The following is a 17906-nucleotide window of genomic DNA, read 5'->3' as shown; positions in this document are numbered from 1 at the left end:
TAACTGAAGAACAGGTTGCTGTGATTCATTTCACAAGGTAACAGTAAATTTCTTCCAGACTGAGGAGGATCATCCAGTGTTATAACCTATGCTACCCTTGCAACGTGGTGGAAATCACAGTGGTAGAAATCAGTGACATTTTGGTTATCTGGCTAGTACAACATGATTTATGAGAGAGTTTGTAAAGAAGATGGTTGTTCTTTTACATGTTTTTCCAAGTCATTTTATGATCATTCTTTTTGTATATAAAATATCAAAATTCTGGCAAAAACTAATTGCGAAAATGTTGGGTCCTTGGCTTTCTAGATAACCTCATGTGCTTTGCAGTTGGCTGGCTGCTGGTAAAGTCTATACTCACTTTGAAGTAGGGGATTATTTTCCCCCTAAAAGAACCATAAATGCCCAGTAAGATAATTGTATTATTATTTAATTTGGTTTCGCTCTGTCTTTATAGAAGGGTTTGAGACAGTTTACAAAAGTACACAAATGGGGAAAAACTAACTAGATGAGAGAATCTGAGTAAAGGGGAAATATGGGTAGGAAAATAAAATAAAGCCAAGTAAAAGTTTCATGTATTAAAAAATCTGTGTCATGACGTGCCTGGGTAGCTTAGTCAGTTAAGTGGCCAACTCTTGATTTTGGCTCAGGTCATGATCTCATGGTCTTGGGATCAAGCCCCATGTCTGGCTCCACACTCAGCAGGAAGTCTGCTTGAGATTCTCTCTTTCCTCTCCGTCTCCCATTGCCCCTCCGCACCACTGCATGCACAAATGCACTCATTCACTCTTTCTCTCTCTCTCAAAAATAAATAAATGCTAAAAAAAATCTAAGTCCTAAATTACTATGCACTTATTAATATTGGGCCCTAAGTATTTCTCTAAACGTTCTAGTAGCAGAAAAGGGAGAGAAACATTACTGGTTATGGGATTCACAGAGTGGATGAGTTAAAAATAAATCAGTTGCCCAGGAGAGACAGCACTTTCTGATAATGAAAACCAAGAGCATTTTCTCTGTGTTATCAATGTAAGGGAGACTATAGAAAATTGTATCTTTCACAACATTCATTACAATAAATATAAGAGTTAGTGTCATTTCATGTAATTATTTCATGTAAATTTCCATATATATATTCAGTAGAAGTTATTCTTCGAAGGTCAAATGATACAGTCAATGTTCATAAGATATGTGTGGTCTTGTTTATTAGTAGGAGAGCAAAATTAGAACACATAGAAAAAGCTAATGTAATACATATACACCCTTAAGAATTAGCAAAAAATTCAAGTTGATATTTTTAGGATCTAATCTAACAACTTAGAGGGTAGACATTTGTTTTGTTTTGTTTTAGATTTTATTCACTTATTCATAGAGACAGAGAGAGAGAGAGAGAGAGGCAGAGACACAGGCAGAGGGAGAAGCAGGCATCATACAGAGAGCCTGACGTGGGTGGGACTCGATCCAGGGTCTCGAGGATCACGCCCCGGCTGCAGGCGGCACTAAACCGCTGCGCTGCGCCACCGGGGCTGCCCGAGGGTAGATGTTGGGTGTTGCTGAACTAAACCCATATGCTTTTATTATCAATTAAATGGTGGCAAATAGGTTTTTTAACATTTGTGAATGTTCATAAGCCCAGCCAAAGCATGTGACTGACCAGTTGACGATCCTGCCTTTATAAGAGAGGATTTACAAGGAAGAGCAAATTTAACACAAGAAATCTTTTAATGAGAGAATTGCTACACATATTCTATTGCTCTTTTCCTTTATTTCCAATTTATACTCTTTTAAGTAGCTTTTTGAGTAGAGGCTGAACTTACACAATAGGTTTCCAGGAGATGTAGTATTTCCTTTCTTCTTTCTTTCCTCTGACATTAATTAATTATTATAAGTTAAGCACTGTTTTGGGTAGTGGGAATATAATGATGAGGAGACATAATTAGTGCCCAGAAAGCCTAGATATACAGACATATGTATAAACAGTTCTTCCAATATAGTCTGATACTATACAAGTCAACAAAAACACTTTTTTTTGCAAAAAGAAATTCAGGGAAAACTGGTCATAGAAAAAGATGATGACTATGATGAATTTTGAAAGATAGTTGAGAGTTTGCTGAGTGGAAAAGAAGGAGTACTGAGTAATAGAAAATAGCCCGTGGAAAAACACAAAGTGAGACTACAGTGCTTCAAACATATTACGGAAAGGCACAAAACTGAGAAATACACAACAAATTTGGCAATAGCAACAAATTCAGAGAAGAGGATGTACAAGGACAGGAAAGGAAAGAATAAGGACTGAGAGTTGCCTCCAGCCAACAGCCAGCAAGGAACTAAGAATTCTAGAAACTTCTAGAATTCTAGAGCAACAGTGAGGGACTGAATCTTACCCATAAGCACATGAGTGAACTTGGAAGCAGAGCTCTCTCCCCAGCTCAGGTTTGTATCATGGCCAGCAAGAGCCCCTAAAGTAGACAACTCAGCTTAGCCAAGCCCAGGTTCCTGACCCGCAGAAACTGTGAGATAATAACTATTTTTGTGGCAAGCCTCTACATTTGGGGTGATTTGTTAACCAGCAATAGTTAACACTCAGAGGTTTTAAATTTCTGCTTCTGAAGTCTAAAGCAATTTCTGCTTCTGAAGTTTCAAATAATAAAAAAATTATCCCATGTTCCCAAGTATTTTCTGTAATGATAACAATATAAATACATTGTTTAGGATGGTCAAGGACAGGATGGAAAATGAAAGAGCAGTTCAAAGGAAAATTAAGTGGTACAAATCAGAAATCTCACCTGTATGGGAACCAATATAGGATATAAAATAACCCATAGCAGCAGAGTAAAGGAGAAAAATAGGATGGTTTTGAATGAAAGAAATGTAAGCATGATAGGACCAAACCCTCCCCAACTTGCTAGATACTTAATGCTTTTTGAAGGAAAAGCTGCATGAGTAATGCTTGCCATATATCAGGCAAGATTCCACAATGAAGACACTATGTGATTTTATAGACTGTAAAATAGTAAATTATGAGGTAGAAGCAAGTCAGTTGCTCAAGATAGTTCAGTGCCCTTCTACTGGAGTAGAGCACTGAATTAAGTTTTTAGATTTAGTGCCTTTGCTCTGGTAAACCACAAGATCTTTTAGTGCAAATTTAATAGAATACATGGGGCATTTACTATAGCTACACATTGCATATAGTTATGATTCCTTTCTTTTATTGCTCAGTCTGAGTAATACTGGTAATGTTTCTTGTTTTTTTCTTTATTTCCTTTTATTCCAGTTTTATTGAGAAATAATTTACATATATATCACTGTATAAGTTTAAGGTATACAGCATGATAGTTTTTTGGGTTCCAGATATAAGCAAGATCATGCAGCATTTGTCTTTCTCCAACTTATTTCACTTAATGTAGTTTCTTCAAGGTCCATTCATATTGTTGCAGATGGTAGGATTTCCTTGCTTTTTTATGACTGAATAATAATCCATTGTGTATATTACCACAACTTCTTTATCCATCCATCAAGGCAATGTTTCTTAAATAAATAAAGGATTCAGAGTTCAGTAGAGCCAAATTAGACCTGAATAAAGAACTCTTTGATTTAGCCCTCTAGGCTGTCTGTATTTATGCAAGTAAAAGGACATAATATTGGACTGAAATCCTGACTTCATTATATTTTCTATATTTAAAGGGACCCCATTCATCTCCTTTCTTTTTTTTTCTTTTTTTTTTGTCTCCCTCTGAGTGATAATTATCTTTATGATTTATTTTATGGTTTGTGACATTGAGTTTGGGAAAAAATGCCTATTAGAAATAGAACTAATGCTCCTGGAAAGAAAATTGCCACTCTTAGGTTCTTTTTAAGATTATATGATTCACTATGATGCTTCTGATATATGAAGCCAGTTCATATATGACTTTAAGAAAAATAGGTTTCAAAATTTAAAGCAATTTCTCAAGTTATTAATATGAGTAAAACTAAATTAAATCTCTTCTTGACCATTTTCAAATCTTCCACAGTGACCCTAGTGGACTTTCCAAGTCAGTTCAAATGGTCTGTGTCAAGTCACTATCATGATCACCATCTTCCCCCATACCTCCCACATCTTTATCTTCTTGTGTGGATTTATTGAACTTGGAGATTTTTTTTTTGATGCTTCCTTTTACCTTCTATCAATCATTTTCCATCTCCTACAGATTATTTCTTATCTATACCCCTTTTTGTTGTTTCCTCAACATTACCATGGTTATATTCTACTATTACTTTATGCCTAGGACGCACCATGTACTACCCACCTTGTGGGATCTATGCAACCCAACCCCATTTTCCAGAAACTGACCTGCTTCTCTTATTTACATGATTAAGGCATGTCTATTTTATACAATTTGATCCTATCCCACTGGGTACAGGTGCTAGATCTAGACTAGGCCAATAAATCTTTCTCTATGACTGACAAAAAGTCAGTTTCTGTGGTGGCAGAAAATGTAGGGCCAGGCTATGTTTCTCCCACATATACAAAAGAGAGAGCCCCTGTCTTCAAGACGGAGACAGAGAGTCAAATACACAGACAGAAGCTGAGACAAAAGTCAGAGGCAAAAGTCTGATAGTGGCCACCTTCCTAGTTTACATAGTTCCTTAGGCCTGCTGCATTCCGGTCCTTTGACTTTCTTATAGTGAATTCCTTTAAACATTTCTTGAATAATTTAAATAGTCCTAACTAAAACTGTGGAAGTCCCCTAACTATTCTCCCTGTGTCCTGTCTTTTCCTGTTCTTATCCATCTCACATCTCACTGACAGACAAAGGGAACTACTGTATAGTTGTGAAAGGTGCAGGGGAGGGGAGGAGTTACATTTTTCAGTAACAAACTGCAGTATAAGAAATAGTTTGAAAAATTATTAGTGGCAAACAAGGGACTGCATCTCTGTAATGCAAGGGCTGCACACGTTTCTGTCTGAGGTTGTCCTAGGTTCTGAATTCCACCGTTCCAGCCAGACGGTGACCACAACAACAAGCGACATTGCCACCTGCTGGGAGTTAGAGAAATTACAGACCTGGGTTATCTATTCAAATACTCTTGAACTCCAGGGTTTGAAACTATCTTACAGAATCCTGTTTTGTTTTTTTAAAAATGTAAATACAAATTCTAATTGTGCTTAATGATAATACATATCATCTAGGTCATAATGCTATTGTTCAATTATGACTCTCAGATCTGAACTCTGGAAAGGCTGCAATTTAGGAATTAAGGTTCTTGTTGAATAATTTACATTTTTACTCTAGTTGGTGCCACTAAATTACAAACATTAAATCAAGCAACTTATAGCCTAGTTATGTGTGTATTGCAATAGAGGGAGGTTAAAAAGACACATTTGATTCTCCATTCAGACTGAATGGAAAGATATATGTAGTTAAATTAAAAGACATCTAGTCAAAAAGAAAGATTTTTCACTGCTACTCTGGTAAGGATTGGTCTTTTCTGTAGTAAATTGAAAGTGGGTAATCTAAGGTTGATAAGTAACAAAATAATATATTCATAAACTTGTTCAGTGTTTCATTTCCATTAATAAAAGGCAAAAAGAAAAAATGAAGATGTATAGGCAATTTAGGTAATTTATGATAACTTGAAAACTGTAAAATATTAAAAATATGTAAGGTGAGAAAATTATAAGTCACTGTAACTATGGAAAAATATTCATTCTTACAGTGTGGTGACCAGGAGGTCAGACTATGAAACCACTGATGGAACTCATCATGCCAAGTCATGTTAGGGTGAGCTTCTGAGGCTAGTGAACATTTTCATTTTCTTTGTGGTACTGCTCTTCTGTATCAGATTCTGAACTACATGAATCTAGTTTTGGCCACGGTGTGAAGTGTTCTGTCCCACTTTCTTGAAGAGAACCTTTCCTTGCCCTGTGACCCTAATGGATTGGACTTCAGTTTGCCATAATCCCTCAGAATTGCTGCAGTCCCCTTAATCCTCTCTTTAATATTTGAAAAGTCAGGAAGGTACAATCTACTGCCAGAAAGAAAATCTTAACATTGCCCCTTCAAGTACACATGTAATTTCTAGGAGACAGTGAAAACAGTTCTTTACTTTGCTCCTCAGGACAATTATCAACAGATATGGAATCCAATTCTCATGGTCATAAGGGGATCCTTTCTCTCTGGTCTCCCTTCTCTGTCTTCCTCTTTCTCCTCTTCTCTCCATTTATCCTTCCTCTCCATTACTTTAGTCTTTTTTTTTTTTTCCCCCATGGAGTCATTTGATTCCTTCAAGCTTTCCCTTTAGTGAAGCTGGAGCTAAGATAAGTGGAGAGAATAATTCAGATTCTTTGAGTCTTGTGTAGGGCAGGATACAGATAATACTTTGAGGTTCATCCTCAGAGTGGAACATCTAAAGGGCAAACAAAACTTTCTTTTACTAATATTGTCACTGTTTTAAAGCATAGCAAAGTTTATCCTTTATCTACTTATGTGAACTCCATATTTATTACCCTAGTTTAGTATCAACTTGGAGAGGGGCAGGATGGGATAGGGAAACAACCACCCCAGGGAGGAGATGAGTGAGCTTTGAAGTTCTGTTTGAGGCCGACATGGATCTGACTCAACCATATCCCAGTCAGACTTCCTGCACCCTCCCTGCTGCTATTCCCTTCTTCCCCAGAGGGGACTTCCAGACAATCTGCTACACCTACCATTTATAGAGGATGGCTTGTGTTACAGAAAAGAAGGGTAATGGTCTCTTTCATATAAGTTACAAAGTAAAGTCTTTGACCAAACACTACGTTTATATTCAGTTGCTTAAAATGATAGTTATAATCTGTGCCAAAAAGGGAAAGCCAGGATTTCTGTTTTGTGTGTCTCACCATGAGATCTACAGTCTGTAGATATTTCTCCTGCTATAATTTCTTCCATCTGTTATATCTGTTAAATTGCCATGCAAGCACAGACGGAAACCATTCATGAGCTTAAGCAAGATTTATTTTAATGGCAAGACACATGCTGATAGAAAGCGAATGAGAGTAAAACTCAAGAGATGCTGTATTCTGACTGACCTTGGGATAAGCAGTTGCCCAAAGAGCAAAAATATCCATATATTTTTTAGGATAACTCATCTTAACTAGTTACCATCTGGGAGCTGATGATAATTATATGTTCCAGTTACTCAAATGTTGTGCCTACTTATGTGTTGACAGAGGAAGCAGAGAATCCTGATGTAAGAATTCAACTCATTATATAAAATAGGGTTGAAATTTGGTTAGTGTTTTGTTTCCAAAATTAGACCTACAACTGGACCCCAAGAATGGCCTAAAGTTTCCAGAATTAACTATTATATTATTGTAGGGGTTCTCAATGTTGGCTACATTTTAGAATTATTTTGGAGTTTAAGAAACTAACAGTTCCAAAGGCCAAACCTAGACCAATTATGTCAGACTAGACTTAATAGACTAGCATAGAGCCTGGGCAAAGACTTAAAAAAAAAAAAAAAAACAAAACCTCCTCAAGTAATATACAGCCAGGGCTGAGCACCAGTACTACAGACAGTTTACAGTAGAATAGAAGCAGGTCTACATACCTCCTTCATTTTCAATACATTCATCCATAATGACCAGGTTTGTAAATTGTACTTGAATAATGAAATGAATTTTCAAAATGAAAGTTTGACCAATAATTTTAGTCCTTGTTGTAGACCAAATGGTGTCTAGCAGTTTCATGAAATATTGGTATAATCATCATTTATTTTCAAGGAATAGTTTATATGCAGAGGCATTTTCTTCATTTCCATATTGGCAAAGGCTAAGTATTTCATTTATTTTGACAGGCTCCATAGTGTATTTTTTTTCTGTAGCACACTAATAATTTGAGTCTAAAAATTAATTTCACTTAAAGGATACTAAAGCCTATGAGGGGGCAGCGCAAGTGGCTCAGCGGTTTAGCTCCGCCTTCAGCCCAGAGCGTATCCTGGAGAGCCAGGATCAAGTCCCACATCAGGCTCCGTGCATGGAGCCTGTTTCTCCCTCTGCCTGTGTCTCTGCCTCTCTCTCTCTCTCTTCTCTCTCTCTCTGTGTCTCTCATGAATAAATACATAAAATCTTTATTTAAAAAAAGCCTATGAAGTACACATAAAAATATTATGAGAACATAATGAGAATATGGATTAAGCTGCTATAATAAGGAGACCCCCCAAATATAATGGATTAAATAAGATTGAACTTTATTTTCTTCTCATGAAACAACCAAGATGAGGGCACCTTTTGTTACAAGGAGGCTATTTCAATAGTTGCCAGTTTCCAGCCGGTGGGAAGAATAGAAAGGAAAGGGGCAGAGTACCCCACTGCTGTTCACTTCCCATTGGCCAGAACCTAGCCACATGTGCATGCCTAGCTGCAAGGAGGCTGAGAAGGAAATGGAGTCTTCTGAGCAGCTATGTACCCAACTGAAAACCAAAGATTTCTGTTACTAACACAAAGAAGAGAAGAGTGGACACTGGGACAATTCTCAATCTCTGTAATATCTACAGACAACACGGAATCTAAATATACTTGGAAAACAAAGGAACTTTATTGTCTAAAAATTTTATTTTGATAATATTTATTTTCATTATGTATCTTATTAACATTTAAGAAATTCAAAATTTGTGTTCCTTTGAGGGAAGGCAGTCCAAGATGGTGGCATAGGAAGACTCTAAAATATTTCCTCCCACAGACATACCAAATTTATAGCTACCTATGGAACAATTCCCTCTGAAAAAGACCTGAAAAGTAGCCGAAAGCTCCTTCACAATGAACAATAAAAGGGCCACATTGAGACAGGTAGGAGAAGCAAAGATGCAGTCTGACCAAATATCCTACTTCTCATCACAATTAAGGAGGGATCACACAAATCCAGAACTTCTCACTGAGGAGTGTGGGGTTCATGCCTCACATCAGGCACCCCAGTCTTTGGGACCTGCACCAGAAAGACATGTGGGTTTGAAAAGCAATGAAGCTGATGTCCAGTTTCGGGCACAGAGATACTGTTCTTAAAGAGCTTGCATTGGAGGAGGGGCGAGATGGCGGAAGAGTAGGGTCCCCAAGTCACCTGTCCCCACCAAATTACCTAGAAAACCTTCAGATCATCCTGAAAATCTACGAATTCGGCCTGAGATTTAAAGAGAGAACAGCTGGAACGCTACAGTGAGAAGAGTTCGCGCTTCTATCAAGGTAGGAAGACGGGGAAAAAGAAAGAAAGACACAAAAGGCCTCCAAGGGGGAGGGGCCCCGCGAAGAGCCGGGCTGAGGCCGGGGCGAGTGTCCCCAGGACAGGAGAGCCCCGTCCCGGAGGAGCAGGAGCTGCACCAACCTTCCCGGGCGGAAAGGGGCTGCAGGGAGTTAGAGCAGGACCCAGGAGGGCGGGGATGCCCTCGGGCTCCCTGAGACAGTAACAGGCACCTGCGCCCCGGGAGAGTGCGCCGAGCTCCCTAAGGGCTGCAGCGCACGGCGGGACCCGGAGCAGCTCGGAGGGGCTCAGGCGGCGGCTCCGCGGAGGGGGCTGCGGGGCGGGAGCGCGAACCCAACAGCGCAGGCCCAGGAGCACAGGGCGCTGGGACACAGCCAGGATCCGGCCTCCCCTGGGACAGGCAGAGGCCGGGAGGGCCCAGGACAGCAAGGACGCTCCTGCCCCGAGCTGAGCAGATCAGCGGCCCCGCCCCGGAGCCTCCAGGCCCTGCAGACGGAGAGCCCCGGAGTTACTGCGGGAGCTGACTCCAGGGCTGCAGAGCTGGCCCCGCCACTGCGGTTGTTCCTCCTGGGGCCTCACGGGGTAAACAACCCCCACTGGGCCCTGCACCAGGCAGGGGTTAGAGCAGCTCCCCCAAGTGCTAACACCTGAGAATCAGCACAGCAGGCCCCTCCCCCAGAAGACCAGCTAGAAGGACAAGTTCCAGGGGAAGTCAAGGGACTTACAGTATACAGAATCAGAAGATACTCCCCCGTGGTTTGTTTGGTTTGTTTTTTTTCTTTTTGATTTGTTTGCTTCCCCCACCCCTTTTTTTCCTTTCTTTTTCTTTCTCTTTTTCTTCTCTTTTTTCTTTTTTCTTTTTCTCTTTTCTTTCCTTCTTTCTCTCCTCTCTTTTTCTCCTTTTCCCAATACAACTTGTTTTTGGCCATTCTGCACTGAGCAAAATGACTAGAAGAAAAACCTTACCTCAAAGAAAGAATCAGAAACAGTCCTCTCTCCCACAGAGTTACAAAATCTGGATTACAATTCAATGTCAGAAAGCCAAATCAGAAGCACTATTATACAGCTCCTGGTGGCTCTAGAAAAAAGCATAAAGGACTCAAGAGACTTCAAGACTTCAGAATTTAGATCCAATCAGGCAGAAATTAAAAATCAATTGAATGAGATGCAATCCAAACTAGAAATCCTAACGACCAGGGTTAACAAGGTGGAAGAACGAGTGAGTGACATAGAAGACAAGTTGATGGCAAAGAGGGAAACTAAGGGAAAAAGAGACAACAATTAAAAGACCATGAAGACAGATTAAGGGAGATAAACGACAGCCTGAGGAAGAAAAACCGGTGTTTAATTGGGGTTCCTGAGGGCACCAAAAGGGCCAGAGGGCCAGAATAGGTATTTGAACAAATCATAGCTGAAAACTTTCCAAATCTGGGAAGGGAAACAGACATTCAGATCCAGGAAATAGAGAGATCCCCCCCTAAAATCAACAAAAACCGTACAACACCTCGACATTTAATAGTGAAGCTTGCAAATTCCAAAGATAAAGAGAAGATCCTTAAAGCAGTAAGAGACAAGAAATCCCTGACTTTTATGGGGAGAAGTATTAGGGTAACAGCAGATCTCTCCACAGAGACCTGGCAGGCCAGAAAGGGCTGGCAGGATATATTCAGGGTCCTAAACGGAAAGACATGCAACCAAGAATACTTTATTCAGCAAGGCTCTCATTCAAAATGGAAGGAGAGATAAAAAGCTTCCAAGACAGGCAGGAACTGAAAGAATATGTGACCTCCAAACCAGCTCTGCAAGAAATTTTAAGGGGGACTCTTAAAATTCCCCTTTAAGAAGAAGTTCAGTGGAACAGTCCACAAAAACAAGGACTGAATAGATATCATGGTGACACTAAACTCATATCTCTCAATAGTTACTCTGAATGTGAACAGGCTTAATAACCCCATCAAAAGGCGCAGGGTTTCAGACTGGATAAAAAAGCAGGACCCATCTATTTACTGTCTACAAGAGACTCATTTTAGACAGAAGGACCCCTACAACCTGAAAATAAAAGGTTGGAGAACCATTTACCATTCAAATGGTCCTCAAAAGAAAGCAGGGGTAGCCATCCTTATATCAGATAAACAAATTTACCCCGAAGACTGTAGTGAGAGATGAAGAGGGACACTATATCATTCTTAAAGGATCTATCCAACAAGAGGACTTAACAATCCTCAATATATATGCCCTGAATGTGGGAGCTGCCAAATATATAAATCAGTTAATAATCAAAGTGAAGAAATACTTAGATAATAATACACTTATACTTGGTGACTTCAATCTAGCTCTTTCTACCCTCTATAGGTCTTCTAAGCACAGCATCTCCAAAGAAACGAGAGCTTTAAATGATACACTGGACCAGATGGATTTCACAGATATCTACAGAACTTTACATCCAAACTCAACTGAATACACATTCTTCTCAAGTGCACATGGAACTTTCTCCAGAATAGACCACATACTGGGTCACAAATCGGGTCTGAACCGATACCAAAAGATTGGGATAGTCCCCTGTATATTCTCAGACCATAATGCCTTGAAATTAAAACTAAATCACAACAAGAAGTTTGGAAGGACGTCAAACACGTGGAGGTAAGGACCATCCTGCTAAAAGATGAAAGGGTCAACCAGGAAATTAAGGAAGAATTAAAAAGATTCATGGAAACTAATGAGAATCAAGATACAACCGTTCAAAATCTTTGGGATGCAGCAAAAGCAGTCCTGAGGGGGAAATACATCACAATACAAGCATCCATTCAAAAACTGGAAAGAACTCAAATACAAAAGCTCACCTTACACATAAAGGAGCTAGAGAAAAAAACAGCAAATAGAACCCACACCCAGCAGAAGAAGAGAGTTAATAAAAATTCAAGCAGAACTCCATGAAACCGAGACCAGAAGAACTGTGGAACAGATCAACAGAACCAGGAGTTGGTTCTTTGAAAGAATTAATAAGATAGATAAACCATTAGCCAGCCTTATTAAAAAGAAGAGAGAGAAGACTCAAATTAATAAAATCATGAATGAGAAAGGAGAGATCACTACAAACACCAAGGAAATACAAACGATTTTAAAAACATATTATGAACAGCTATACGCCAATAAATTAGGCAATCTAGAAGAAATGGACTCATTCCTGGAAAGCCACAAACTACCAAAACCAGAACAGGAAGAAATAGAAAACCTGAACAGGCCAATAACCAGGGAGGAAATTGAAGCAGTCATCAAAAACCTCCCAAGACACAAGAGTCCAGGGCCAGATGGCTTCCCAGGGGAATTCTATCAAACGTTTAAAGAAGAAACCATACCTATTCTACTAAAGCTGATTGGAAAGATAGAAAGAGATGGAGTACTTCCAAATTCGTTCTATGAGGCCAGCATCACCTTAATTCCGAAACCAGACAAAGACCCCACCAAAAAGGAGAATTACAGACCAATATCCCTGATGAACATGGATGCAAAAATTCTCAACAAGATACTAGCCAATAGGATCCAACAGTACATTAAGAAGATTATTTACCATGACCAAGTAGGATTTATCCCCGGGGCACAAGGCTGGTTCAACACTCGTAAAACAATCAATGTGATTCATCATATCAGCAAGAGAAAAACCAAGAACCATATGATCCTCCCATTAGATGCAGAGAAACCATTTGACAAAATACAGCATCCATTCCTGATCAAAACTCTTCAGAGTGTAGGGATAGAGGGAACATTCCTCAACATCTTAAAAGCCATCTACAAAAAGCCCACAGCAAATATCATTCTCAATGGGGAAGCACTGGGAGCCTTTCCCCTAAGATCAGGAACAAGACAGGGATGTCCACTGTCACCACTGCTATTCAACATAGTACTGGAAGTCCTAGCCTCAGCAATCAAGCAACAAAAAGAAATAAAAGGCATTCAAATTGGCAAAGAAGAAGTCAAACTCTCCCTCTTCACCGATGACATGATACTCTACATAGAAAACCCAAAAGCCTCCACCCCAAGATTGCTAGAACTCATACAGCAATTTGGTAGCATGGCAGGATACAAAATCAATGCCCAGAAATCAGTGGCATTTCTATACACTAACAATGAGACTGAAGAAAGAGAAATTAAGGAGTCAATCCCATTTACAATTGCACCCAAAAGCATAAGATACCTAGGAATAAACCTAACCAAAGAGGTGAAGGATCTATACCCTAAAAACTATAGAACACTTCTGAAAGAAATTGAGGAAGACACAAAGAGATGGAAAAATATTCCATGCTCATGGATTGGCAGAATTAATATTGTGAAAATGTCAATGTTACTCAGGGCAATTTACACATTTTATGCGATCCCTATCAAAATACCATGGATTTTCTTCAGAGAGTTAGAACAAATTGTTTTAAGATTTGTGTGGAATCAGAAAAGACCCCGAATCGCCAGGGGAATTTTAAAAAAGAAAACCATAGCTGGGGGCATCACAATGCCAGATTTCAGGTTGTACTACAAAGCTGTGGTCATCAAGACTGTGTGGTACTGGCACAAAAACAGACACATAGATCAATGGAACAGAATAGAGAACCCAGAAGTGGACCCTGAACTTTATGGTCAACTAATATTTGATAAAGGAGGAAAGACTATCCACTGGAAGAAAGACAGTCTCTTCAATAAATGGTGCTGGGAAAATTGGACATCCACATGCAGAAGAATGAAACTAGACCACTCTCTTGCACCATACACAAAGATACAAAATGGGTGAGAGATCTAAATGTGAGACAAGAGTCCATCAAAATCCTAGAGGAGCACACAGGCAACACCCTTGTTGAACTCGGCCACAATAACTTCTTGCAAGATCCATCCATGAAGGCAAAAGAAACAAAAGCAAAAATGAACTATTGGGACTTCATCAAGATAAGAAGCTTTTGCACAGCAAAGGATACAGTCAACAAAACTAAAAGACAACCTACAGAATGGGAGAAGATATTTGCAAATGATGTATCAGATAAAGGGCTAGTTTCCAAGATCTATAAAGAACTTATTAAACTCAACACCAAAGAAACAAACAATCCAGTCATGAAATGGCAAAAGACATGAAGAGAAATCTCACAGAGGAAGACATAGACATGGCCAACATGTGCATGAGAAAATTCATCACTTTCCATCAGGGAAATACAAATCAAAACCACAATGAGATACCACCTCACACCAGTGAGAATGGGGAAAATTAACAAGGCAGAAAACCACAAATGTTGGAGAGGATGCGGAGAAAAGGGAACCCTTTTGCCCTGTTGGTGGGAATGTGAACTGGTGCAGCCACTCTGGGAAACTGTGTGGAGGTTCCTCAAAGAGTTAAAAATAGACCTGCCCTACGACCCAGCAACTGCACTGTTGGGGATTTACCTCAAAGATACAGATGCAATGAAATGCCGGGACACCTGCACCCCGATGTTTATAGCAGCAATGTCCACAATAGCCAAACTGTGGAAGGAGCCTCGGTGTCCATCGAAAGATGAATGGATAAAGAAGCTGTGGTCTATGTATACAATGGAATATTACTCAGCCATTAGAAACGACAAATACCCACCATTTGCTTCAACGTGGATGGAACTGGAGGGTATTATGCTGAGTGCAGTAAGTCAATCGGAGAAGGACAAACATTATATGGTCTCATTCATTTGGGGAATATAAAAGATAGTGAAAGGGAATAAAGGGGAAAGGAGGAAAAATGGGTGGGAAATATCAGAAAGGGAGACAGAACATAAAGACTCCTAACTCCGGGAAACGAACTAGGGGTGGTGGAAGGGGAGGAAGGCGGGGCGTCGGGGTGAATGGGTGACAGGCACTGAGGGGGGCACTTGACGGGATGAGCACTAGGTGTTATTCTGTGTGTTGGTTAATTGAACACCAATAAAAAATAAATTTATTTAAAAAAATAAAAGCTTGCATTGAAGATTCACTTCAATGCGTCCAGTGCAAAAGAAGCAGTTTGAAAAGCTCCCTAGATGAGGGAGCTTTGACGTTCTGTTTGAAAAGCACCCAGACTATATGTGAAGGAGATTCATTTGCTAATCTTTAAGTATCTATTGGACAGGCAGGGGTCTGTTGGGACTCTCCAGGTATGGAGGTAATGGTGAGCACCAGTTCTGCACTGTTCTACCTTATTGGCACTTGTAGACATGCATAGTCACTGCATTCTCCTGCTACTCTGCTAAATAGAGTGGAAGCACCCCAGCCCTATGCTCTTCCACTACCACACTAAAGCTAGCAAACACACACAGTCCACACAGAGGGTGATCTTTAATCACCTGGCTCTGGTTGCCCAATTAGTAGAAGAAAGGAAATAATAAAGATCAGAGAGGAAATAGGTTAAATATGGACTAAAAAGACAATAGAAAATATCAATGGAACTAGAGCTGGTTCTTTGAAAAATTGATAAACTTCAGCTAGACTTACCAAGAAAAAGAAAGAGAAGACTCAAAATCAGAAATGAAAGAGAAGTTACAACTGATACTACATAAATACAAAGGATCACAAGAGACTGCTATAAACAATTATACACCTACATATTGGACAACCTAGAAGAAACAGATCATCTGTAGAAACATACAATTGTCTAAGACTGAATCATGAGGAAAAGAAAATCTGAACAGATTGATAACTAGTAAGGAAATTGAATCAGTAATCAAAAACCTCCCATCAAACAAAAGTCCAGGGGACCAGATGGCTTCACTGATAAATTCTACTAAACATTCAAAGAAGCTGTAATACCTACCCTTCTTAAACTTCCAAGTAATTGAAGAGGAGGGAATACTTCCAACTTCATTTCATGAGGCCAGCATTACCCTAACACCAAAACCGGACAAGGACAAAAAAAGAAAATTACAGCAAATATCCCTGATGAACATATATGCAAAAATCCTCAATAAAATATTAGTAAACCAAATTCAATAATACATTAAAAGGATCATACACCATAATAAAGTGGGATTTATTCCAAGGATGCAAGGATGGCTCAACATTTGCAAATCAATCAATATGATACACCACACTGACAAAATGAAAGATAAAAATCATATGGTCATTTCAATGGACATAAAAAAGCATTTGACAAAAATAGTATCCATTTATGATAAAATACCCTCAACAAAGTGGGTATAGAGGGAATGCACTGCAACATAATAAAGGCCATATATTACAAGCCTACAAGAATTAAATAAGGATGCCCATTCATGCCACTTTTATTAAACATAATATTGGAAGTCCTAGCCAGAGGACTAGAAAAAGAAAATAAAAGCCACCCAAATTAGGAAGAAGTTAAACTATTTGTAGATGACATGATTTTATGTACAGAAAACCCTAAAGACTCCACCAAAAAAACTGTTAGAACTAATGAATTCAGTAGAATTTCAGGACAAAAATCATTATACAAAAATCTGTTGTTTCTATATCTTAATAGCAAACTATCAGAAAGACAAATTAAGAAAACAATTTCATTTACAATTGCATCAAAAAGAATTTAAAAAGCTAAGAATAAATTTAATAAGGGAGGTGAAAGACCTGTACTCTGTAAACTATAAGACACTGATGAAATACATTGAAAATGATACAAAGATTGTATTCATGGATTGGAAGTATTAATGCCAAAATGTCCATAGTACTAAAAGAAATCTATAGATTCAATACAATCTCTATTAAAATACCAATAGGATTTTTCAGAGAACTAGAACCAAAAAACCCCCTAAAATTTGCATGGAACCATGAAAGATCCTGAATAACCAAAGCAACCTTGAGAAATGCATCCTTGTGCATTATGTATCCTGATTTCAAACTATATTACAAAGCTATAGCAATCAAAACAGTATGGTATTGGCATAAAAAATAGATACACATAGATCAACGAAACAGAAGAGAGCCCAGAAATAAACCCAGGCATAAATGGTCAATTAATTTATGACAGAAACGCAAGAATATTCAATGGAGAAAGGACAGGAAGTTGCAAGTGTTGACAGGGATATGGGAAAAGAGAATCCTCATACACTACTTGTGGGAATGTAATTAGTGCAACCACTATGGAAAACAGTATAGAGGTTCCTCAAAATGTAAAAATACAACTGCCACATGATTCAGCAATTCCTCTTCTGGATATTTATGTGAAAAAAGATGAAAACACTAATTCAAAAAGATATATGCATCCCTTTGCTCATCACAGCATTTTTTTTATTACCCAAGATATTGAAATAAATCTCCATCAGTTGATGAGTGGATTAACAAGATATGGTGTATATATACAGCGGCATACTACTCGACATAAAAAAAATGAAAGCTTGCCATTTGCAACAACATAGATGGACCTAGAAGTTTAGGTTAAATAAAAGGCAGACAGAGAAAGACAAATAACATATGATTTTACTTATATATGGAATCTAAACAAAACAAAACAAAATGCATTGATGCAGAGAACAGAATGGTGGTTACCAGAGGGTGGAGGACTTGTGGGGTGGGAAAATAGGTGAAGGGGGTCAGGAGGTACAGACTTTCAATTTTAAAATAAATAACTCCTGTGATGTAATAAACAGTGTGGTGACTACAGTCGGTAGTATTGTAGTACACATTTGAAAGTTGCCAAAATTTTCAGTAGCTCATCATTGAACAAAAATGGAATCAGACTCTGCTATTTCT

This window comes from Vulpes lagopus, chromosome 6, assembly GCF_018345385.1.
Source record: "Vulpes lagopus strain Blue_001 chromosome 6, ASM1834538v1, whole genome shotgun sequence".
NCBI classification, from domain to species: domain Eukaryota; kingdom Metazoa; phylum Chordata; class Mammalia; order Carnivora; family Canidae; genus Vulpes; species Vulpes lagopus.
The sequence above is the reverse complement of the archived record's forward strand: the minus strand, read 5'-3'. Positions refer to the sequence as shown.